A 24,385-nucleotide genomic window follows, 5' to 3' on the forward strand; every position below is an offset into this window, starting at 1 on the left:
AACTCTTGTTTGCGGCTGATTAGGATAGAGGGAGGTGGAGAACAAGGGCAATCGGAAGCAGACTCTGGGTAGTTGGTTCCTTCTCTTTGTTCGGGTTCCTACGTCACACCAGCAGTTTAAATGGCAACACTCCTTTGCAAGATTGGCCACCTTTTTAATTGTTATGGAAAATCATTAAAATGATAAGTTGCCCCTGCCAAAGGGTTGCATGACATCTGGCTGAAGACTTTTTGTGCTAAAAGTTGAAGCTATGCTGGGGTGTGTGTGTGTGTGTGTGTGTGTGTGTGTGTGTGTGTGTGTGTCCATCCGTCCATGTGGCCACTGTGTATTCAACATTCCACCCCCTCCAAAGAATCCTAAGAACCTTAGTTTTCCTTTCACAGTGCTACGATTCCCAGCACCCTTTAGAAACCATTGTTCCCAGGACCTTTGGGGTGTGGGTGGGAGGAGATGTGCTTTACGTGTGCGGTGTGCAGGCATCTCCCAGCACATGTGTGGGGGGATTCAAGACTAACTCTTATGCTTTTCTTCCTTAGACCAGCTTGACGTTGAAAAAGAGGTTCTCTGGGTTGAGGAACACACGCAATTTCACAGCGAAGCAGAACATGGGCCGAATGGTCACTCTGCCATTGCATTTGGTGAAGTCAGACTGGCTTTGCAAAGGAGCTTGCCCCTGAAGCCAGTTGGTTGTCTGCCTCTGGCTGGCTGGTGGCTTGGCATCACCAAAACACAAAGAGACAGCCCCATGCAACCTCACACCCAAAGATTTCTGCCCATGCTTCAGACATGCAGCCCTAAGAGCAGCTCTGACTCCCACTCTAGGCCCCTCTGCCCCAGTCTTCCTCCTGATGTAGGCTACAGGATCTGGGAAGTCTGATCCAGCTTTGAGGTGTGGTTCCATATGGCCGTTAGTACTGTTGTGTTTTTGCCAGAGAGCCACGTGGTAAGGAAGATCTCCAAGCACGCTTCCTACGAGGTCCTCTTTAATTCTCAGATGTGCCCACAAAGGCATGATCCAGCACCCTCATGCCACAGCTGCCTCTGGAGTGACCCTCCCTCCGGTAAGAAGCGTGCCTCACAGCTGAGTGCCTGGTTGTTTGTGTAGGGCGGAGGCTGGGAATCTTGTGGGCTCCCAGATATTGCCAGATCCAATGGCCTTCTGCCTCAGCCAGCATGGCCGACGGTCAGGGGTGATGGAATCCAACAACATCTAGAGGGCCGACTCTGGGGTTGCGGCGCTCATCTCGCTTTACTGGCCGAGGGAGCTGCCATGCAGCTTCTGGGTCATGTGGCCAGCAGGACTAAGCCGCTTCTGGCGAACCAGAGCAGCACACGGAAACACCGTTTACCTTCCCACCAGAGTGGTACCTATTGATCTACTTGCACTTGGACGTGCTTTCGAACTGCTAGGTTGGCAGGAGCAGGGACCGAGCAACGGGAGCTCACCCCGTCGTGGGGATTCAAACCGCCGACCTTCTGATCTGCAAGTCCTAGGCTCTGTGGTTTAACCCACAGCGCCACCCATGTCCCACTGTTAGTAGTACCCAGTGGCCATTTGTTTTTCATGTCTCCTTTTATGATATGTTTATCAGTATGTGGTTAGCAGCTTCAGATGCTACTGTTTTACAGAGGCTGTTTCGCTTGCTCTTTTTACCCCTTTACTAGACAGGCTGTATTTCTGTGCTGTTTTCAGAGTCGGGAATGCCCATTCCTTCACGGCCAGCATGGAAACACAGAAGGCTGCTTCCGGAGGCGGCGCCAACGGCAATGGCGGTCTCCTTCTAACCGGGAGGGAGAAGCTCTGCGGAAAGTGGGTCTGTCCGCTACAGTGAAGCGGAGACCCTTCCAAAAATCACAGGCAGGAGAAGCCTGTGAGCGTGGGACTCGGCGGGCACCTTTAGCGCCCCCCGAATTGGCAAAGGAACCCTGTAAGGGGTCCCGGAGCGTAACGGGAGGCGCGGTGCTGAGAGTCGATTGCTACTTCCATGGGGCGAAGCCGCACAGCTGTTGCCAGAGAGCGCTGACCTTTTTCCTGTGACAATTCGGCTGCTAAACAACTACCCGTGAGTAGGTGAAGCTTAAGAAATTGGGACTAAAGGGGGGAAAAAAAGGGATCAATTTGACACTGAAGCGGGAAGGTGTAAACAGGAAGTCCACCTTCCGTTTTTGTACACAGATCAAAGCAAAGTCGTTTCTAAGCTCAGACCTGGAGAGCGGAGCTTTTAAACTTCTAAATCCGGACATTAAAGCGAAAGAACTCCCCCCCCCCCCCAGGATAGTGGAGGGGGGGGGGAGAGGGGAAAGTGACTTTGTTTCTTCTGGGGAAAATAGAGACAATTGCCTAACTCCTGGGATGGACTGCCAGGTGCATTAGAACTGTTGCATTGAGAGTTGCACTTTATATGGACATTGTAACTTTTTAATGGTTAACTCTGCAAAGGAGATACTTGTTGAAGGTCTTCTCTGGACTTGAAACTCTTGCTTGCTTTTTCTCTTTTTTCTTGAGGGGGTTTAAGAAAGTTGGAAAAGACTTTTTTACTACTGTAAATTGAAGGACTGCTACAGTATCCCCCTAGAGGAATACTGAAGTTGTACATCCAGCTGGGGGATTTTTCCACTCTGGACTTTGGGGATTTTCCACGGCAAGATCTGTCTGTGGGAATGACCTTGACGCATAGACAGAGGTGGGATGACGGATAGAACAACACGTTCGGGAAAGGCCAGAGTGCAGCAGCCCAGCCCAGTTTCCCAGCAACGCAGACCATCTGTTCCTGGCCCTCCTGTGACACAGGGGGAAGACTTTGCACAAGTTGAGCCAAAAGGAATGGCATCAGAAGGGGATTTTACCTCTGTGCTAAATAAAATTTTTGAAAAATTGGAAGGCCTAAGCAAACAAGTTACGGAACAATCAACTAAAATAGACAATTTGGGACAGAAGGTGAATTCTAATACAGAATCTATTGAAAAACTGTTGGAAGAATCTGCGTCTAATAGAAAAATAGCTGAGGAAGCAAGAGAAAAAGCAGTGGCTGTAGAGGAAGAAATAAAACCTATGCGTAAACAGATTGGGGATCATCAGTCACTTCTGTCTATGATTGAACTGAGGGAGAAACAGATTAATTTAAGGATCAGGGCAGTACCAGAACTTGAAAAGGATAATTTAAGTGACTATCTTACGCAGGAATTTGGAAAATTTTGGAATTTGGAGTTGGAGAAAGACTTTAAGCTAGTAAGTGCGTTTAGACTTGGAAGAGGAGGAAGGAAAAACAGGGTGAGAGACTGTCTGGTTACCCTTCGAACGAAAGAAGAGAGAGATAAAATACTGAGTGCGCACTTCCAGAAGACTTTGGAGATAAACGACTCGAGAGTGGAGATTTTTAAGGATATACCGAAACATCTATTGGACCTTAGATCTAACTACGGTGATCTGGTGACCCTACTGAGAAGAAACAGAATTGTTTTCAGGTGGGAATTCCCCCAGGGATTATCCTTTAACTTGAAAGGGAAAAAGTTCAAAATAAGATCGTTGGAAGATAAGGAAAATTTTTTGAAAGACCACGAAGAAGACCTGCAAAAAGAAGTGATAGAAGAATTAAGAGCTTTAAGAGCAGGAGTACTAGACATAGCACCACCACCTTTGGGTCTGGAAAAACAAAAAGAAGTGATACCACCGTCAGAACAAGAAGAACTTTTGGGAGCAGTTGGAGGAAAATAGAATAACTACATCATGTCTCCGCAATTATTAAGTTGGAATATTCATGGATTTAACTCCCCGGAGAAGAGGAAGAAAATCTTTCATTTACTGAAAAAGGAACAATTGGACTTAATTTGTTTACAGGAAACTCATGTGATAAGGCTTCACAGGAAAGTACTGATTAATAAAAGATTGGGTCAAGAGTTTATTTCATCGGACAAGGTTAAAAAGAGAGGAGTTGTTATTTATGCTAAAGAGAGCCTATCACCAAAATTTGTTTTTAAAGATGAACAAGGAAGATGGGGGGCAATTGAAATTCAATCACAAGGAGAAAATTTTTTGATTGTGCACCAAATGAGGGGAAATCTGAATTTTTTAGGAAATTGCAAGAGACATTGCTTGACTACATGGACTATAATATTATCCTGATGGGAGATATGAATGGAGTGGTATCTACAAATATGGATAAGTCGCAGAGACAAGTTGTAACTAAAGATGGCAGACTACCAAAAACCTTTTTTGAACTGACTGACAATATGGACTTGATTGACATTTGGAGATCCAAGAACCCCCTTGGAAGAGAGGGAACATTCTTCTCTGAAGCCAACATGACATGGACAAGAATTGACCAAATATGGATAACTAGAGGACTGGCACCTAAGATTCGAAAAGCGGAAATTTGCCCAAAAACCTGCTCCGACCACAATGCAGTGAAGATGGAGATGAAATTAACACCAATCGGTTCCTTCAGATGGAGGATGAATGACACCTTATTTAGAGATCAAGAGGTCACTAAGAAGGCCCAAAAAATCCCGAGAGACTATTTTGAGATAAATTTGAAGACTACGGTTGAAAAAAGAGTAATCTGGGACGCAAGCAAAGCGGTTATGAGAGGGTTTCTGATTCAACAGAATGCATTAAAGAAGAGAATACAAAATGAGAAAAAAGATAAAATCTTGGAAAAAATAAAAGAAGGAGAGAAGAAATTAAGAGCGAAACCAAAGTCGCAAGAGATTCTGAGAGAAATAAAATTACCGTATTTTTCGCTCTATAGGACGCACTTTTTCCCCTCCAAAAATGAAGGGGAAATGTGTGTGCGTCCTATAGGGCGAATGCAGGCTTTCGCTGAAGCCTGCAGAGTGAGAGGGGAGACCCCGCCGCCAGCCCCGCAAGCTCCGGGGACAGTGGGGAGGCGCAGCGCGTCTCCCCGCTATCCCCGGACCTGGTCTGAGGGCGGGCGGCAGGGAAAAGAGCGCTTCTCCCCGCTGCCTGCCCCACAAGCTCCGGGGACAGCTGGGAGGCGCAGCGCGTCTTCCTGCTGTCCCCGGACCTGATCTCAAGGCGGGCGGCGGGGAGAAGAGCGCTTCTCCCCGCTGCCGGCACCACAAGTGCCTGGGGGGGAAATAAAAATTTTTTCCTTTATTTCCCCCCCAAAAAACTTGATGCGTCCTATGGGCCGGTGCGTCCTATGGAGCGAAAAATACGGTATATCAAGTACAATACATGAAAATGATAAATCAGGAAGTTGAATGGAAAATTAAGCAGATGAGACAAAAGACATTTGAATCAGCTAATAAATGTGGGAAACTGCTAGCTTGGCAGATGAAAAAAAGACAAAAATTAAATACTATTACAAATCTGGATGTGGAAGGAAAGAATATACAGAATCCATTGGAGATTAGAAAGTGTTTCCAGAGATATTTTAAACAACTATATACACAAGGGCCACAGAAAGAGACTGATATAGACCAATTTTTAGGAACAAATGGAATACAAAAAATCTCTCAAGAAAATAAGATAATGTTGAATCACAAAATTACAGAACAGGAGGTTGAAGGTGCCATTCAGAATATGCAGTTGGGCAAATCTCCAGGGCCTTACCATAGGTCTTACCTCCAAATACTATAGATCTCTGAAAGATTGGTTAATTCAGCCACTAGAGGAGGTTTGTAATGAAATTCTGGAGGGGAAAAAGGCGCCAGAGTCGTGGAAGGAAGCTTACATTACACTCATACCGAAAACTGAGTCTGAAAAGACACAACTTAAGAACTACTGTCCCATATCCCTGCTTAATGTGCATTACAAAATTTTTGCTGATATTTTGGCTAACAGATTAAAAAAGGTATTAACTGAAGAGATACATAAAGATCAAGCCGGCTTTCTTCCAGGTAGACATTTGTCTGACAATACGAGGAACATAATTAATATTTTGGAGAAGCTGCAAGTGAATATCAATACCAAAGCAGTTTTAATTTTTATAGATGCAGAAAAAGCTTTTGACAATATTTCTTGGAATTTTATGAAGAAAAATCTTCAGGGAATGGGGGTGGGCCAAGGGTTTGAAAATGGTATAAGTGCAATTTATTCAGAGCAAAAAGCTAAGCTAATAGTCAATAATGTGATGACAGAGGAATTTAAGATAGAGAAAGGGACACGACAAGGCTGCCCAATTTCCCCATTGCTTTTTATTTCGGTCCTGGAGGTTTTGTTAAATATGAATAGAAGGGACCGTCTGATTAAAGGTATTCAGGTTGGAGCCAAACAATACAAACTGAAGGCTTTTGCAGATGACTTAGTTTTGACGTTACAGGAGCCAGAATCTAGTACGAAAAGAGTATTAGAACTGATTCAAGAATTTGGTCATGTGGCAGGATTTAAACTGAACAAGTCAAAAACTAAAGTTCTTGAGAAAAACTTAACACCGATTGAGAAAGAGAGGTTTCAGAAGGAGACTGGTTTGACATTAGCTAAGAAAGTAAAATACTTGGGGGTTAATATGACTGCTAAGAACTTAAACTTATTTAAAGATAACTATGAGAAATGCTGGACAGAAGTGAAAAAAGATTTAGAAATATGGTCAAATTTGAAGCTTTCCTTGTTGGGTCGAATTGCAGCTATAAAGATGAATGTATTGCCAAAAATGTTATTTCTGTTTCAGTCATTGCAAATTTTGGACAAGATGGACTGTTTCAAGAAGTGGCAGAAAGATATTTCTAGATTTGTCTGGCAGGGCAAGAAGCCCAGAATAAAATTTAAAATACTAACTGACGCAAAGGAAAGAGGTGGATTTGCCCTGCCGGACTTTAAACTTTACTATGAATCAGCAGCATTCTGCTGGTTAAAAGATTGGCTGCTTCTTGAGAACACAGACATTTTGGACTTAGAAGGTTTTAATAATGTTTTTGGGTGGCATGCATATTTGTGGTATGACAAGGTTAAAGCACATAAAGCATTTAAAAACCATATTGTCAGGAAAGCATTGTTCAATGTCTGGATAAGATATAAAGACTTATTGGAAAATAAAACCCCAAGGTGGTTGTCACCAATGGAAGCGAAGGCTCAGAAAAAGCTCAATATGGAGGCCAAATGGCCGAAATATTGGGAAATTTTGGAACAAGAGGGAGATAGACTAAAACTGCAGAGTTTTGAGAAACTAAAAGATAAAGTGCGAGACTGGCTTCATTATTATCAAATAAGAGAGGCCTATAATTTGGACAAAAAAATTGGCTTCCAGGTGGAAAAATCAAAATTGGAAACAGAATTGTTAGACCCCAAAACTAAGATACTTTCAAGAATGTATAACTTGCTGTTAAAATGGAATACGCAGGATGAAATGGTTAAATCTGCTATGATTAAATGGGCACAAGATATTGGTCACAACATTATGTTTGCTGACTGGGAACAGTTGTGGACCACCGGTATGAAATTTACGGCATGTAATGCCTTAAGAGAGAATATTATGAAAATGATTTACAGGTGGTACATGACCCCAGTCAAGCTTGCGAAAATTTATCATTTGCCCGATAATAAATGTTGGAAATGTAAAGAAAATGAAGGTACATTCTTTCACCTTTGGTGGACGTGCCCAAAGATTAAGGCGTTCTGGGAGATGATATATAATGAAATGAAAAAGGTATTTAAATATACCTTCCTGAAGAAACCAGAGGCCTTTCTCCTGGGCATAGTTGGCCAATTGGTGCCAAAGAAGGATAGAACTTTCTTTTTTTATATGTATAAAATATTTATTAAGGTTTTAAAAGTTTATATAAAATAGAAAAAACAAAACAAAAAACAAAAACAGTAAAAATACATACAAAACATACAAAACACATACAACAACAAGTATAATTTCAATCCCTTATATTCATAAAACTTACTTTCCCGACCTCCTCATACCTCCCCTTTCTGTATTCCAATCTCTAATTAATTCAATTCAGCAAATCCTTCCCCTAATTTCTGTATAATTTTTAACCTTTCTTTTCTTAATCACATAATCATTACAGCTTATAACCACTTAATTTCTGAATCAACATCGTTCTAACCTTCAATAATTTTACAATGTTTCCTAAGATAGTCCTTAAATTTCTTCCAATCTTCTTCCGCCGTCTCTTTTCCCTGGTCTCGGATTCTGCCGGTCATTTCTGCCAGTCCCATATAGTCTATAACCTTCATCTGCCATTCTTCCACGGTGGGTAGATCTTCTAAGGATAGAACTTTCTTTATGTATGCAACAACAGCAGCAAGAATACTTATTGCAAAGTATTGGAAGACACAAGAGCTACCCACCCTGGAAGAGTGGCAGATGAAGGTGATGGATTATATGGAATTGGCGGAAATGACTGGCAGAATCCGTGACCTGGGAGAAGAGTTGGTGGAAGAAGACTGGAAGAAATTTAAAGACTATCTTCAGAAACATTGTAAAATTAATGAATCTTAAAATGATGTTGGACTGAAAATAAGTGGCATTAGCAACAAAGTTAATAAGAATATGCAAAAATGAATTGATAAATGGATGAAAATATAGAGTTATAATATGTTAAGATATAGAGTTAGGATAAACGAAAGAGGGTAAGGATTTGCTGACTTGATTATTTAAATGGGAATACAAAAAGGGGAGGTGTGAGGAGGCCAAGGAAATAAGATAACGAGTTAGGGTTACAAAAATGGATTTGTTTTTATTTTCCTTTTCTTACTTTATGTATTTTTCTATGTTTCTTTTATTGTATTTTTTTCTTTTTATATGATCTTTTAAATTTATATCTTTGTAAAACTCCAATAAATATCTTTAAAAAAAATAAATGGAAACACAGAAGGCTAGCCATTTAGGAGGTTTGCAAAGAGGACAAGGGTGTTACGGGGTAATCTTCTAGCAAACAAGCTTGGCACAGCAGATCTGAGAGGTGGGTTTCTGCTCCCGGAAAGCCAGCCTGGAAACCAGGTTGCCAGGTGAAGGAAGAATGGAAAGATCAACCAACTCACTTGCCTTCAAAGAATTTCTGGTTGCCTGTGGCTACTGGGATAGTGCTTAGATATCAGGCTGGCTGACACATCTTAAAAAATACAAGGAAAAGGCTTTTTTTCTTTCATTAGCAAAGCTCCTTTGGGGCCCCGAATAGCTAAGCTGAGGAGGAAGTGGCTGGTATTACTTGTTTGTTCTTGGTCCTGATCTTGCCTGCCCTTGCACACTCCGGTTGTCTTTGCATATTTAACCAGCACGTCTGTTCCGATGGGAGTCCTATTCCTGCAGTTCCACATCCTTCTCTTTGGCACTTGGGCATTCGGTTCCAGGAGCTGGACCTGAGCACAGAGGCTTTCTTCTACTTGGACTCGACAAAGGAGCAAGAGTGGCTGACAGCTGTGGGAAAGGCTTTGCGTTCCAAATCCAAGTACAAGAAAGTAAGTCCAACCCCACCCATTTCTTCAGCAGCCAGACAGCTGTCAGGAGCTGGAGTGAGGAGGAGGAGGAGGAGGTCAGCAAGAAAAAACTCCTGGTGTCAGTGGTGTTTTATTCAAAAGAAGCCAACATTCTTTATTCAAAGAAACCCAAACCGTGCAGGCCTAGTGATCACAGAAACCTTTCCCAACAGGTCTTGCCCCAGTGAGGTAGTTGTGAAGGCTGAAGGTTGCTACCCTCCCACCACTCTCTGAAGTCTCCTCCTCCCCCTGGTCCTTCCCAAGCAACCTGAGACTCTGACACCTTGCCTGTCTTTGCTCCATCCTCTTAATTTCTCTGTGTTCTGGGAGACCAGCAGGGAGGGGAGCTGATCGCAGCAGGATGGGGAGACCCCCTGGCTTCTTCAGCAGCCTGCCTGATCTCTGCCTCTTGACCCCCGCCTCAAGCCTCCACTTCTGCCTCAGATTCTGGACTGCTGTTTGCCGTAGAATCTTCCTGCCCTCCTGCCTCTTCAGTTTCCAACACCTCCTCTTGCTCACAGTCTGCTCCCTCTTCTCCCTCTGACGACCCCCCACCAGTTCCCTGGCTCTGAGCCTTCTTCCCTTGGGGGATCCCCAGTTGGTGCCACCTGCCACTCCTATCTGCATCCAGCCGGCCCAGGACAGCAAGCAATGAACAGAGCTGATAGACATCCCAGTACCTTGCATCTTCTAGGTGCAGCTGGTGCTCATCTTTGTCAGGAAGGACCAGCTCAGCCGCATCAAGGAAGTGATGAGGGAGACAGTGGGCACAGGCATCATGGGGAAGATGGGGAGTAGACCCTGACAGCGGAATTCCCCACGTCTATCTTTCTGTCTGTCTATCTGTTTTTCTAATCTCTGCCAACCAGTTCCCCCCTCTTTCCTGCTTGCTCACTAACAGCCATCTTTGCTCCGCCCCTGCAGGGTAACAAGGGGTGTGTGGCCGCGAGGTTTGTCTGCAACAATACCAGCTTCTGCATGGTCAATTCCCACCTTGCTGCCCACGTGGAAGACGAAACCAGGATTACAAGGATATCTGTGCCCAGATGAGCTTCCTGCCCCCTGACCAGGGTCTGCCGCAGCTGACAATCATGAAAACGAGTGCGTTTTGAGGGCTTGGAGGGAGAGAGCCTTGGCTGATGTAACTTGTTGGTCTCCGCTATCTGGAGAAGCAAACTGAGTCATGTTTCTGTAACTTTCCTGCCTGTGTGTAGCTCAGGGTAGGCAGCATTTGTTGTTGTTTAGTTGTTTAGTCGTGTCCGCCTCTTCGTGACCCCCTGGACCAGAGCACGCCAGGCCCTCCTGTCTTCCACTGCCTCCCGCAGTTTGGTCAAACTCATGCTAGTAGCTTCGAGAACACGGTCCAGCCATCTTGTCCTCTGTCGTCCCCTTCTCCTTGTGCCCTCCATCTTTCCCAACATCAAGGTCTTTTCCAGGGAGTCTTCTCTTCTCATGAGGTGGCCAAAGTCTTGGAGCCTCAGCTTCACGATCTGTCCTTCCAGTGAGCACTCAGGGCTGATTTCCTTCAGAATGGAGAGGTTTGATCTTCTTGCAGTCCATGGGACTCTCAAGAGTCTCCTCCGGCACCAGAATTCAAAAGCATCCATTCTTCGGTGATCAGCCTTCTTTATGGCAGGCAGCATAGTGCTCTCCAAATGTTGATAGACCAAAATTCCCATAATTGCTAAGAATTGGCCTTGCTGACTGGGGCTCATGAGAGTTCCACTTCAGCAACACCAGGAGGGTGCAGTGTCGGCGATCCCTGCTGCTGCAGCTGCACCACTAAGGTTTCTACTAGAGCAGCCAGTAGAGAGCAACATAAAGCGAGTGGCAGAGATGTATTAGATTAGATTATAGCAAATGTGGGCAACTTCTCCAGTGATCGGGGTGGGAGTTGCAGTTTGTTAAGGGCAGTAAGGCGAAAGCAGAGCGGCCATTTTGCATGGAGAAGGTTCCAGGCTCAGTCACCAGTGTGTGCAGATCGGGCTGGGCATGATCTCTGCCTGAAAGCTGCTGCCAGTCCATGTAGTCAGTCCTCAGCTTGATGGGTCAATGGTCTGCCTCAATATAAGGTAGCTTCCTATGTTCCTGTGTTCTACAGCAGGGTTTGGAGGCCCATGAATTAACGTACCAGGGGAAATTCGAAAAGTCTTTGCTGAAAGGACATCAAAGCAGGGGCCAGGTGAACCTCTTTGGGAGATTATTCTGAAAGGTCGGGTGCCATGACTGAAAAGGCCCTGCCATGCTTGAAAGAGCAGGAGTTCCCTGGGAAAGGGATTCTAGTCAGTGGAGAGGCAGTGCAAACATAAGTGGGCCTTCTTCTGGTACCCTTTTCCCAAACCTTGAAACACTTGAAAGGCCAAATGGGATGCTCTGAATTGGGCCTGGAAGCACTTCAAGAGCCAGTCTAGTTCACAGAGCACTAGCCTAATATGATCATACTGCCCAATCCTAGTTATCAGTCTTACTACATATTGCAGGAAGTGGCAGCAGGCTGCCCCCCGACCCCTGACCCCGTGAGCTAGCCTGTAGCTGTGGTTGCTTTGCTTTTTTCCAGCATTGTCATCTGATCACTAAAAATGAGCTTCAGAGACTTCTGACCTACGACCAGGTGAGAGACATCTTTGTGTTATATGTGGTGGTTTAGGATATTGCCCTGTTTATTTCCTTTGTCTGGGATACCCCAGCCTAGGCTAGAGAAGCCACTTTCAGGCAGTTAGGAGCAAAGAACATAGGATGACTGCGACTTCTACAAATGCTTTTTAAGGTTGCAGGTTTGTGCAACCTGAATTAGAAGCAAGTCCCAATTAAGTTGGAGGGTTGCCTTGGAATAAGTAGGACTGCTCTGCAGTTTCCCAGTTAGAGGGCTTTCCTAGCTCAGCACACGCTCCAGATGTTGTTGGACTCCCATCAGCCCCAGCATAGCTGCTGTCCAGCAATATCTAAAGGTCTAAGGTTTCCTGCTCTAGGTTTTGCATCTGTCTGGAAAATCTGCGTTGCTCACATGTTCTTATCAGCAGATACTTCCATTAAGTCCAATTAAATTGCTGGTGCTTTTTGTTTTACATTTTTCTCTCCAAGGTTTGTGTGTTCATCATGTTGACGACCTTTCTCCCACTTGGCATAAGGATCATTGGTATTTTGTGTTGAAACAGAGGCCTGATTGCTGCACCTTATGGTGGATTTAAACTCTGTGAGCGTAGTCATGCCTTAGCCCTTTGAGAAGGATGCTGCAAGGAAGGCAAGGGGGGGCAGCCTCAGACTTCCAACATACGCAAAACCATCATAAAACATTAAAAACTTCCCTAAAGGCTGTATAGTTACTTATCTCCTTGACATCTGACGGGAGGGTGTCCCACAGGGCAGGTGCCACTACTCAGAAGGCCCTCTGCCTGCTTCCCTGTAACTTTGCTTCTCACAGTGAGGAAACCGCCAGAAGGCCCTCGGTGCTGGACCCTGATGCCTGGGCTGAACAATGGGGATGGAGACACTCTTTCAGGGCTGAGGCCATTTAGGGCTTTAAAGGTTGGCACCAACACTCAGAATTGTGCTCAGAAACGTCCTGGGAGCCAACGTAGGATGCGAAAGGATGGTTTTGCAGTTGCTCATAGTGTCGGGGTGTATTCTGGTGGTTGTTAACAGTTTGTATGGATTATTGGTACATATAACATTGCATATTGTAGGTATGGCTAACCTGTGGTCTGCCAGATGTTACTGAGCTGCAGTTCCTGTTGGCTCCAGCCATCATGGCCAGTAATCAGGGATGATGGGAATTGTAGTTCTGCAGCATTGTGAGGGCCACGTGTCTGCTGCTCCTGAGTTAGAGGATTTTCCTGTCGTGTGATGCAGCAAAGTAATTTAAGATGACATGGGGCAAAAATGCACAAGCATCCTGTACCTTTAATAATTGTGTATAAGATAGGATTTCAGCAGGTATACCCCTTTTTTTGCACTTGGCTAACCTACTAGTAGGGACGCGGGTGGCGCTGTGGGTTAAACCACAGAGCCTAGGGCTTGACGATCAGAAGGTCGGCAGTTCGAATCCCCGCGACGGGGTGAGCTTCCCTTGCTCGGTCCCTGTTCCTGCCAACCTAGCAGTTCGAAAGCACGTCTAAGTGCAAGTAGATAAATAGGTACCGCTCTGGCGGGAAGGTAAACACCGTTTCTGTGTGCTGCTCTGGTTCACCAGAAGCGGCTTAGTCATGCTGGCCACATGACCCGGAAGCTGTATGCCGGCTCCCTTGGCCAATAAAGCGAGATGAGCGCCGCAACCCTAGAGTCGGTCACAACTGAACCTAATGGTCAGGGGTCCCTTTGTTGTTGTTGTTGTTGTTTAGTCGTTTAGTCGTGTCCGCCTCTTCGTGACCCCATGGACCAGAGCACGCCAGGCACTCCTGTCTTCCACTGCCTCCCGCAGTTTGGTCAGACTCATGTTTGTAGCTTCGACAACACTGTCCAACCTGGGGTCCCTTTACCTTTAACCTACTAGTACTTCACCTTGGTCTTCCAGCACAACAGTGGCTGTTAATAGATTCCATTGTCAGGCAACAGGGGGTCTTTTGCTTCTCTACTGATAAGCAATTTCTTTTTGGCTTTAGCTAAACATTCAGCGTACCCAAAAGACAGCTTTTGCTGATTTCACAGAGGGAGAGATCAAGTTCATCCCGACGTACAAATTTGACTCTAAAACAGATCCTGCTTGATAGTTGAGCCTTTGTAAGTAAGTCCTCTCAAACATTCTTCTGCAAGGCTTGTTTGTTTTTCCTAGTCTGCTGAGATGCTAGTAGTGTCCTGCCTTTCCATCCTCCTGAGCAGGCTAGTAAAACATATATTTTAAACATGGCTTTCTGCTAAGCAAGCTGTTGGAGGAGGGCTAGAGTTGAGGGCTGGACGGACTTCCTTTCCTCTGCAGCCAGAATGGACACCAAGCCACAGAGGAAGAGAGAGATCCAGCTCTCCTTCACCTGCTCACTTTGCTTGCATGGAATTCCGGGTTGCCAAAGGCTGCTAGGCGAGTTGTGAAATGCAAGGCTGTGATATGTTGTCTTCCTCAAGCCATCCCTGCTCTGGAAATGTTTTGGCTCCTTTCCCCCACATTTGTCCTGATAACCAGCATCCTCTGTTTCGTGGTGTGTATAAGCGGTGTTGCAGTTCCTTGAAAGGTGCAGCAGGCTGAATGAGAATCCTCTTTGTGTCAAGGAAGTCTGGGAATTAGACTTGGTGCTCTCTCATAAGAGCATGAGAGCAGCCCTGCTGGATCAGGCCATTGGTCCATCTGGCCCAGCGTCCTGTTCTCACATTGGCCAATGAGATGCCTCTTGGGGAGCCCACAAACAGGACCTGGGTGCAACAGCACGCTCCCCTCCTCCAAGCCATACTGCTTCTCTTGGTGGAGTATGTTCTGTGGCCATTATGGCTAGTAGCCATTGAGCCTCACCATCCATGATTTGGCATATTCTTGTGGTTCTTGACAACTGTCAGAAGCCACCTAGGCCTGCTAGTTTCATTGCTCTTGCTGTGGTAATGGGGAAATCAAAAGGACAGGCGGAACATGTAGTGACGAAGCCGGAAAAGGGCAGGCTCCTTTGGGCAGCATTTCAGGTGCCAGAAAGGGTCTTTTGGATCACTGAAAAAATAGTGTCTGAACAAGAATAACGGGGCCCCTTGCTTTGGGGAAGGATCATCATTTGGTGGTGTGCCATATGCTTTGTATGCAGAGTCTCAAGTTGAAAGGCACCTCCACCTGAAAAAGGATTGGGCCACAGAGAGCTGCTGCCAGCCAGAGGAGACTTAATTAATGAATTGTGGGGTTGGAAGGGATCACGAGGGTCATCTAGTCCAACCCCCTGCAATGTAGGAATCCAAACTGGGGGAGGTCAGAAATTCATTCTGACCTGGTAGATGGCAGCTTTTGATTTCCTGACAACTCTCTCCATGAGGCAAAATGCCTGCACACCTGCAAGGTCCGCCCCTTCAGAAGTTGGACTCCCAAGCCCCATCATCTCCAGCTCTTGACCGTGGTCAAGATCACAGGCCGTGTGTGGAGCCAAAGTTGGACTGTGTGAGCCTTGTGTGTTGCCTCAGCCAGTCCAACTGTCTCCTTGCAGTGGGAAGTGCCGTGTGCCAGCATGGTGTGAGCCAATCCTCTGGAGAGGAGGCAGCGTGAATCAGCTCAGCTACCGAAGCCACATGGAATTGAAAAGGAGCGACCACAAGCCCGTCAGCTCCCTCTTCCTCACAGGGGTAAGACCTGCCCTGGCCAGGGCTATCGTCTATTCAGGGTTTTTAGTTGCCTGCTATGTGGCACCTCCTCGAATCTGGGCAGGCCCTGACCAACAACCAGGCCCCTTTCCACAGAGCTCCTCCTTGGCCAATGACTTCCGGTGCAAGGAGTGGGCAGGTTTTGGCTCTGTTAAATCCCTAGGCTTCCATTCTCCACTCTTCTGAGTACACGCTGCTCCTGCAGGCATGGCAGACCACATGGGATGAACTGTATACCTTAACCGTTGGCTCCATTCATGCAATGGAGCTTCTGTGGTACTTGGCTTGGAGCATTTGGCTTCAGCCCATTGGCTCTGGAAGTCACAGCCGCTGCCATCCTGGGGAAGCTCTCAGAGTTACAGTACTTGCCTCTTTCAGGGCTGGGAACAGGGGGGTGCATCAGGCCTTTCTGCTCTTAACTCATGCCCCCCCTTTCAGTCCATAGCTCCAACAAATGTGCTCTGCCCCCCCCATAGGTGAAGGTTGTGGCTGACCGACGGTACCGGAAAGTGTTTGAGGATATTGTTCAGTTGATGGACAGGATGGAGAACGAATTCCTTCCCTCCCTGGAGGGAGGTAAAGACTAATAGGATCCTCTCCAACCCCTTAAAGAGGGTTTGCTGCAAAAAGACCAGGGGGGAAAGAAGCCCTTGGCCCATCTAGCTCAGTCTTGAGCGGTTCCCCAGGATTTCCGGGGGATCTCTCCCAGCCCTACCTGGAGATGCTGGGGATAGAACCTGGGACCTTTGCATGCAAGGCCGATGCCCTTCCACTGAGCGGCAGCCTCTTCCTCTTCCTCGCAGGCAAAGACTCCAGGGGTAGCCAGCGTGGTGCCCTCCAGATGCTGGACTACAACTCAGTGGCGTAGCGTGGGGGGTGCAGGGGGGGCGGGCCGCACCGGGCGCAACATCTGGGGTTAGGGCAAATCCATGGGTTAGTGGGCGCAAATCCACGGGTTAGGGGGCGCAAATCCACGGGTTAGGGGGCGCAAATTACTTGCCTTGCCCCGGGTGCTGACAACCCACGCTACACCACTGCTACAACTCCCATCATCCCCAGCCAACATGGCCAGTGGCAAGTGCAGCAATATCTGGAGAGCCCCACGTGGACCTGTTGCATGTGCAGTCCCCTAAATGAGAGCCCGGGGCCAAGGACAAACTTCCCCCTGGAGCACGTTTCCTTGCCTCTGCTGAAGGCAAGCACTCTCTTTCCTCCCCCCCCCCTTTTGCTCTGCAGTTTCCGTTTGAGAATGTGAAGTTCCGGCAGCTGCAGAAGGAGAAGTTCCAGATCACAAACAACGGGCAGGTCACCCTCCACTTCTCCTTTATCCCTAAGCTCGGTGACAGCCAGTATTGGAAGCCATGGCTTTGCGCTGAGCCCTGCGAGGGATACTTGGAGCCCAGCGCGTCTCTCTCTGGAATCAGAGAACTGTAGAGTTGGAAAGGGACCCCAAGGGTCATCTAGGGAAGGCCTTCCTTTTCTCCTCCTCTTCCCAACCCTCCTCCCTCAAACCTTGGGAGTTTGGTAGAGCAGGGGAGGCTTAACATTTGTGGGCTGCATTGCCCCATGCTCAAGCCTCCAAGGGCCACACGTCAAAGCAGCGGAGCCCAAAGTGTAAAAGTGTGTGTGGCCAGCTTTAAACAAACACACACACACAAATGAATTGAAGCCAAACAATGCTGGAGGGTCCCCAAACACCTTTTGGCATCGCAGGGAACCAGTGAGAGCAGTCCGTCCAAAAATTACTTTTTTAAAACAATGCGTATTTTTATGTTGTGGAGGCACAAAAATATCTTGGGGAACATATAGAACTAGCCAAACTTTTAAAAACTCAATGAAATGTAAACTAAAAAAGAAAGTTACATTGGGGGCGCAAAAATACTTTCCCTTTTTATATTCTTTTGTTAGGATCACTTTCTCTTACGCTCCAGTATCCTGTCACCATCTTCTGTGCAGCTGCTGCTCTGGAGGACTAGAGAGGAAAGTGGGGGGGGGGGGAACTGAGTCGCTTCTTCTCCTAATTCTTGAAGTTAAGGTTTCCCCCATACACCTGTGAGAACAGGATGCTGTACTAGATGGGCCATTGGCCTGATCCAGCAGGCTCGCATTGTGTCCTTCTGTTCAATTCTTCACTGTCTTCACTTTTAATTTACAGACAAGCCAACTTGGCTGTGCCAAAGAGTGTATCTACCTGACCTCCTCCCGTTTTAGGTGAGACGGTGGACATTTCCCTGGATGTGTACGTCAGCAAGGAAGAGAAGATTGAGGCTATCCTTGTCCTTCACCTTGACCGTGGCAAGGACTATTTCCTCACCATCAGTGGGAGCTACCTACCAAGCTGCTTCGGGACCTCCTTGGAAGCCTTGTGCTGGATGTCTACCCTTCCCACTCTGCTTCCCTGCTTGAAAAACAGCTGCTCTTCCACTCAGAAATGTGGGGGCTGGGGGTCCTCCGCTGCATTCCGCTTCAGCTTCTGTAGCTGTGCATCCGCTTCCTGTGTGCTGTTCATGCCCTTTGTTTGCCTTGACTGAGTCATCCCAGGTTCTGGTCCTCCCACCTGCCCTTTCGCAGGGCCACTGAACCGTGTGCATTTCCCTGCCATCTGCCCAGATACTGTTCAGCCAACGGGCTGTTTCTTTCTCTTCTCAGGGCATGTGCCATTAACACCCTTGGTTGTCTTTTGCTCTTGCCTTCCTCCTCTGATCTCAGGGAGAAGACAGCTTCCTAGAAAAGGTAACAGTTGGTTTGCTATCCTCTAGATGTTCTTGTAGCGGGCTCAAATCAGGTACAGGCAACGCCCCATTTACACGGGGGTTGCGTTCCGAGGTACCGTGCGTTTAAATGAAATTGCGTATATTGGGGACAGCATTGGAAAAGCCTGCAAACACCCTCTAAACTTCCGGAAGCCCTTTGGAAAGGCCTTTTGAAAACCAGCAGCCTCCCTGCAAAACTCCTTGCTCCAACTCTCCACAGGCCTGAGAGGTCGGTGCCAAAGCTCCTGGGAGGGAGCTGACATGCTGTTTCCATGCCACTTTGCCGCTTTTGTGCTCTTGGGGGGGGGGGACATTTTTGCCCCTTCAAGTGCCCCTTCCAGCTTTGCGGCAGTGTGCATGTGCCTCGAAGGCACGTAAATGGAGTTGCCCTTGTCAACGATCAGCAGCTGCTCCATGCAGTGGCAGCTGGTCCCTTAGGGCAAACCAGGCACTACCCCACCAACCTCACCTGCCTGCCTTCTGACTCAAATCCAGTCCAGGTGGTGACTCTAGCTCTCTGCGTTTTTCTCTTCCCTAGTCTCAACGTGGCCCTTGTAGAACTCGGCAGAGGAGAACGGAGACGAAACCAGAATTTGCCAGCACTGCTTGTAACTGATTTTGCGCTGCTTGACTCTGGGTCCGCTTGCGATTGGCAGCACGGGAGGCAGAAAGCCCAGTCTCATGATGCAGGCGCCAGCCCCCTCTGGCCCCAAGAGCCAGTTTTCTCCTTGTTTCTGTGCTCAGCCACTGCTGCACAGGCTATGCCACTCTGGCTTACTCTTACCACCTGAGCACTGGCATTTGGGAAGCGGTAGTGGCTGCTTTGGGGTGGCTCAGGGAAATGTCACTCCTCTCGAAATCAGATATACTTGGGTGTATTATCCTAGCCACAAGGAGACAGTGGTGACTGTCAATTTGGACAGCTGTAGACATTGAGAATCATGGAGGATATGTTTATCAGTGGCTACCGGTCAGGGCTATTTCTTGCCACTATTATCACAAACCACATGCTTTTGATTACCAGTTTCTGGGGAACATGATGGACAGAGTGCTCTTGTCCCCGTGTCCCTATGGACTCCCAAGGGCATGTGGTTGGCCATTGTGGGAACAAAATGCTGATCTAACCCAGCAAGGCTCCTATGTTCTTTAGCATGCACCAGCTACTCTTGCACTAAGACTCTGATACAGTATGTGTCATTCCCCACATCAATACACTCTCTCTCTCTCTCTCTCTCTCTCTCAAGACAGGGGCGGGGAGTATTGGTGGCGGGGGGGGAGGGGAGGGGGGATGAACTGGGTCCTAATCAACAGCTGCCCTGGGGATGAGGGGATCAAATTCTCCATCCTTGTCAACTCCTTTTAGTGATGGGCTGCTTGCCACTGCTGTGCTCCTAAAGCTCTCTTGCTCCCCCCTCCTCTCTTTCTCTTTCTCTTGAATGTGGTAGCTTGAGATAGAACTAACCACCCTGAACATTTCTGGAGAGGAAGATGGGAAGGAGGCAGGAGGCATGGTTCACCAGCTGCTGTGTGCTGCATTGCCCAGACAAAGTCGTGGGCTGGGGCTCCAGCTGTTGCTCAGTTTCTACCACTGCCTCTGCAACGTGCTCTAGACAAGGGGTGGTGAACATGTGACCCCATCATCTCATCATGCTGGCTGGGGCTGCAGCCCATCAACCTATGAAGGCCCATCCATGTTCTGTTGCTGTTTTTGTTACTTATTTCCTGCCCTTCACCCTAAGGTCCCAGGGCAGGTTCCAGCAATTTAAATAAAATGTTAGCCAAACCTCATGTCCACAGCTGCATATTCAGTAAGCTTTTGGGTGAACTGCACATCCGGAGTGGGAGGATTACGAGCTGCATATTAATAGGGGGAGGGGGAGCTTGGATTTGGGGTGCGAGCAATTTGTTTTTTGTTTTCCCCCTTGAGATGCTTGCTGTGGCTAGGGCCGGGCAATACGTCAATATAGATATATTTTCAAATCAGCTTGAAGTCTAGATAGTGAGACTGGTGTCATAATTTCTGACCTGGCAATATATTGCAAATCATGATGTGTGTGTGTACTATGCAAAAAACACCATGTGGGGGGAAACTGTGAAGCCAGACAATGCTTCTCTAGATTCCTGCAGCCCCTGTGGACTCTGCCGGTTCAGCTTTCCCCTGCCCTCCTGCAGGGGGCAGCAGAAATCACAATGCGGGGGAAACCGTGAAGCCAGCCAATGCCTCTACATAGCTCCATCTTATTTCAGACATCGTGATATATTGGTGTATTGCAATGTTTAGCTAGTGATATATCACCGTGTTGAAAGCCAGCTATCGCCCAGCCCTAGTTGTGGCCTCAGAGGGCAAGACTTGTCCACCCAGCTGGAGCAAGGAAAGAATGCATACAGGCACACATTCTGTCAGGCTCTCATGCCAGTCCCCCTTGTCATTGGACCTCCAGGAGAAGCAGTTTCTGGATATCGTACCCCAGGATGGTGATGACTCCACTGAGCGGCCAAGGAGATATGGCTTTTGGTGGACCACCTCTTCAAGAATGCCTGCCACCAGGTGAGCTGAGGGGGACGGTACCATTGAAAGGATGGGTGTGGGCTGGAATCCAGTACCAGTTTTGGGGTGTGCAGGTTCCAAACGTCCCAATTGATTTATATCTTAGCTACCGACTCGCTCTTACAAACTCCTGCTGTGAGTATAGTGGCACCTTGGTGGAGCGGCAGCGGGTGGGACATCCAGCATACAGTCTTCCTTAGAGCGGCTCAGAAGAACCCAAGTGTTCCCAACCATTGTCTGTCTCTCCCTAGCAAAGCGGCTCTCTGAGACTGGCCACTAGAAGAAGCGGGGAATGATTTCACTCTCCCATTGCCCCAAATCAGGAGAAGGGTAGTAGGAATGCTACTGTGGAAAGCAGGCGGGATACAATTCTCAGCCCTTGCGCCAGCTCTCTTGGTGATGGGCTTCTCTCCACTGTGGCATTCCTCGACCTCACATTATGCACCCCAGGGCTGGATTGTTCTTCATGCTATCCAGGATGTACCTCATCCCTTCCGAACGCATGGGTGATACTCTGCTTCAGGGGGACCTCTTCCAGACCCCGGGGACGCAGGACGAGCTGCAGGAGATAACTGAGTGCCTGGACACCAGCATTTCCGAGACGATCCGTATCCTCTCTGGGGGACATTGTTGGGGAGCAGGGCTGCTTGGTGGTTTTCTTTCGCTCTTGGCTGGAGTGGACCTCACTTTTATATACCTGGTGGCTTAGGTTCCTAGGCCAGCCCATCCTTAAGGCTCTGGGACACAGCACAATGAAATGCCCACAGTCAAGTCCAGTCATGCATCCAAACAGCTTCACAGCTTTAACCCCCATTTGAAAACATCAGCCTGGCTAGATAGAGCAGAGGTGGGGAATCTTGACAGGCCCACAGGCCCCACATCTAGCATCATACGTGGTGTCAAGGTAAAGACATGGCTGCAAAGGAGCTTCAAGGGTGCGTTCAATTGTTCTTTGGCAAGCAGGGTTTGTTGACCGCACTTTTGGAGTTGACCACTAGTATTTGCTGTTTGGATTGAAACCATGCCTGCAGAAGGACATTTCCTCGGCAGATCAGCTTTGCAGGCAGCTTCGTCAAGAGGGGAGGTGTGGGATAATTACAGTGGGGTGGCTCAGTTGGTAGAGCGTGACACTCTTAATCTCAGGGCTGCGGGTTCAAGGTCCACCTTGCGCCAAAAGGGGGAACTTGCAAGGTGGGCCCAGATGTATAAGGACCAAGCTTCTTGCTTTGGACCAGCCTGGGAAGGAGGCAGGCTGCAGGTAACAGGACAGAACATTTCCCTTGCCAGGCTGTCAATAGCTGGCAGTGACCACTCGGTGGCCGAAGCTCTGCTCATCTTCCTGGAGGCAGTGCCAGAACCAGTCCTTTGCTATGAACTGTATCAGCGCTGCCTTGAGTGCTCACATGACAGCCACCTCTGTTGCCAGGTCGGCCCCAGAGCCCCATCTCTTCCTGGCTGGTCTGTGGTGTGTACAGAAGCATAGAATCAGAAGGGATTTCCAAAGTCATCTAGTCCAAATGTTGCCGCGAGTAACAGGAAATCCACTAAAACATCCCTGAAAGCCAGTAAACCGGCACACTGGCAGGAGGGCTAGTCTGGTCTGGGAAGCCTTGTTAACTGCAGAGGTTGCTGATGTCTCCTTTGATAACCATCCCTCTCCGTTGTGGAGGGGGGTGGGGTGCGCACATGTTGCCTTTTTGCTTTCTGACCAGGACTTGTAACAATAGCCCACCTGTTTCAGTGAACCTCGCTTGAATTTCCAACCCAGGAAGCGGCCATATACTGGGCCATCTAGCTCAGTATTGTTGAAATTGACAAGCAGTGGCTCTCCAGGATTTCAGACAAGGGATGTTCCCTACCCTCCTGGGAGATGCTGGGGGTGGAGCCTGAGACTTTCTGCATGAAAAGCAGGTGGTTTACTGCAGAGCTATGGCCCTTCCCCCAAGATATCTCAGTTGGTAGAGCATAAGACTCTTCATCTCAGTGTCCTGAGTTCGAGTCCCACCTTAGGCATTGCAGGGGGTTCGATTAGTTAACCCTTGTGGTCCCTTCCGACTCTACAGTTGTATTATTCCCCAAAGTTCCCAGCAGAGTTCTAGTCCGGTTACCATTTTAAACATTCTTTTTTTTTTATGCCAGGTCTAAACCTGCAAACATAACAGGTACACCGTGCTAGTGATCCATGCCCCTCCTCTAGCAAAGCTCTGCACTGAAACTCCAAACCGCCCCTCCCTGTCTTGCAGGTGATCTGCCAGTTGCCGCGGTCGCACCAGAACGTGTTCCGCTTCGTGGTGGCTTTCCTGCGGGAGCTGCTGAAATACTCTGAGAGCAACAATGTCAGTGGCAACATGCTAGGTAAGGCCTGCCTGTCCTGGCTGGGAGCTGGCCTTCCTCCTGCTCCCGCCTCCTCTCATGCAAATGTTTTCGCTTCCCTGCAGCCACCCTCTTCGCCAGCCTCCTGCTACGGCCTCTGCCCAACGTTCTGCCGAGTGCCATCGGCTTCCTCCTGGGCTTCCTGCTGGGGGTGGATGACTGCGAAAGGTGCCAAGCGTGACTGGAGACGAAGTGGGGAGGGAAGAGGCAAGGCCCAGCCTCTGTTCTCTGGTGCCTGCCCTTCCCCTTGTGCCATCTTGCCATGTGCCAGCTCCCTTCCCTGTGCTTTGCCCTTTCCACCTTTTCCTCTTGACTCCTGACACGGTTGCACACTTGGCTTTCCACATGGTTCCAGGGCATTGGCAGCAGGTTCAGGGTGCTTGGGGAGGGACCCTGTTGGAGGACAGTCATTCCCCTGCCCATCCTACTACCACCACTGCTGCTCTCAGTCCCTGCGCAGTAGTCCACGCTCTCCCCTTCTGCTGCAGCTGAGCATGTGCTACTCTTGGTGGGTACCAGGCATAAGGATTCCTGGCCTGTCCTGGGATTGCAGGACCTCTTTCTCTGTCCCCCCAGCCTTGATGCTCATCAAGAAGGGGCAGGGCAGCCACTGTGGCCCACGTACGCCTTAGCCTGCTCTCTATAGTTCAGCTATCTGTCCCTATTCTGCCAAGTAGAGTTCTAGGGTGTTCATTCTTCATGAGACACTAAGCACTGCCTAAAGGGACCAGGGAGGAGGAGGGGGCGCAGGCTGGGAAGCAGGAGGGGAGCTGAGGCAGTGGGTACAGCTGGGTTGGGTTGGGCTCCCCACCCGACCCCAAGTTCTGCAACTTTGTCTTTCTGCTTTTCTGTCCTGGGTTCCTGTACTTGGTGCACACACACTCTTAATTTATTGGGAAGCGGTTGTTTCAAAATGAAAGATCCGTTGTGCAGAGATTGTTCTGGTGTTTGGAGGGGAGCTACACTTGCCTTGGCTGGTTTCTCCACTGCTCTGAAGCTCAGCCAGACTTTCCAAATGTAGCCGCCTTGGGCCCTCGCAGCACACATGAGGGAGAGGCTGTG

The 24,385-nt window shown here is 48.2% G+C and overlaps 1 pseudogene across 1 annotated transcript; it reads left to right on the plus strand.

Annotated features, from left to right (window-relative positions):
- The first annotated feature begins 2,353 nt into the window (after positions 1-2,353).
- Positions 2,354-23,504, plus strand: LOC310753813 (inositol polyphosphate 5-phosphatase OCRL-like; annotated as a pseudogene). The gene is made up of 16 exons: positions 2,354-2,365; positions 9,263-9,370; positions 10,083-10,182; positions 10,290-10,491; positions 11,961-11,999; positions 13,987-14,090; positions 15,496-15,631; positions 16,126-16,215; positions 16,898-17,051; positions 17,861-18,070; positions 18,359-18,382; positions 20,844-20,950; positions 21,474-21,558; positions 22,249-22,376; positions 23,194-23,305; positions 23,389-23,504. The product of its transcript is annotated as an inositol polyphosphate 5-phosphatase OCRL-like (transcript).
- The last annotated feature ends 881 nt before the right edge of the window (positions 23,505-24,385 follow it).

The sequence above is a fragment of the Podarcis filfolensis genome (assembly GCF_964270895.1).
Source record: "Podarcis filfolensis genome assembly, chromosome: W".
Taxonomy (NCBI): Eukaryota; Metazoa; Chordata; class Lepidosauria; order Squamata; family Lacertidae; genus Podarcis; species Podarcis filfolensis.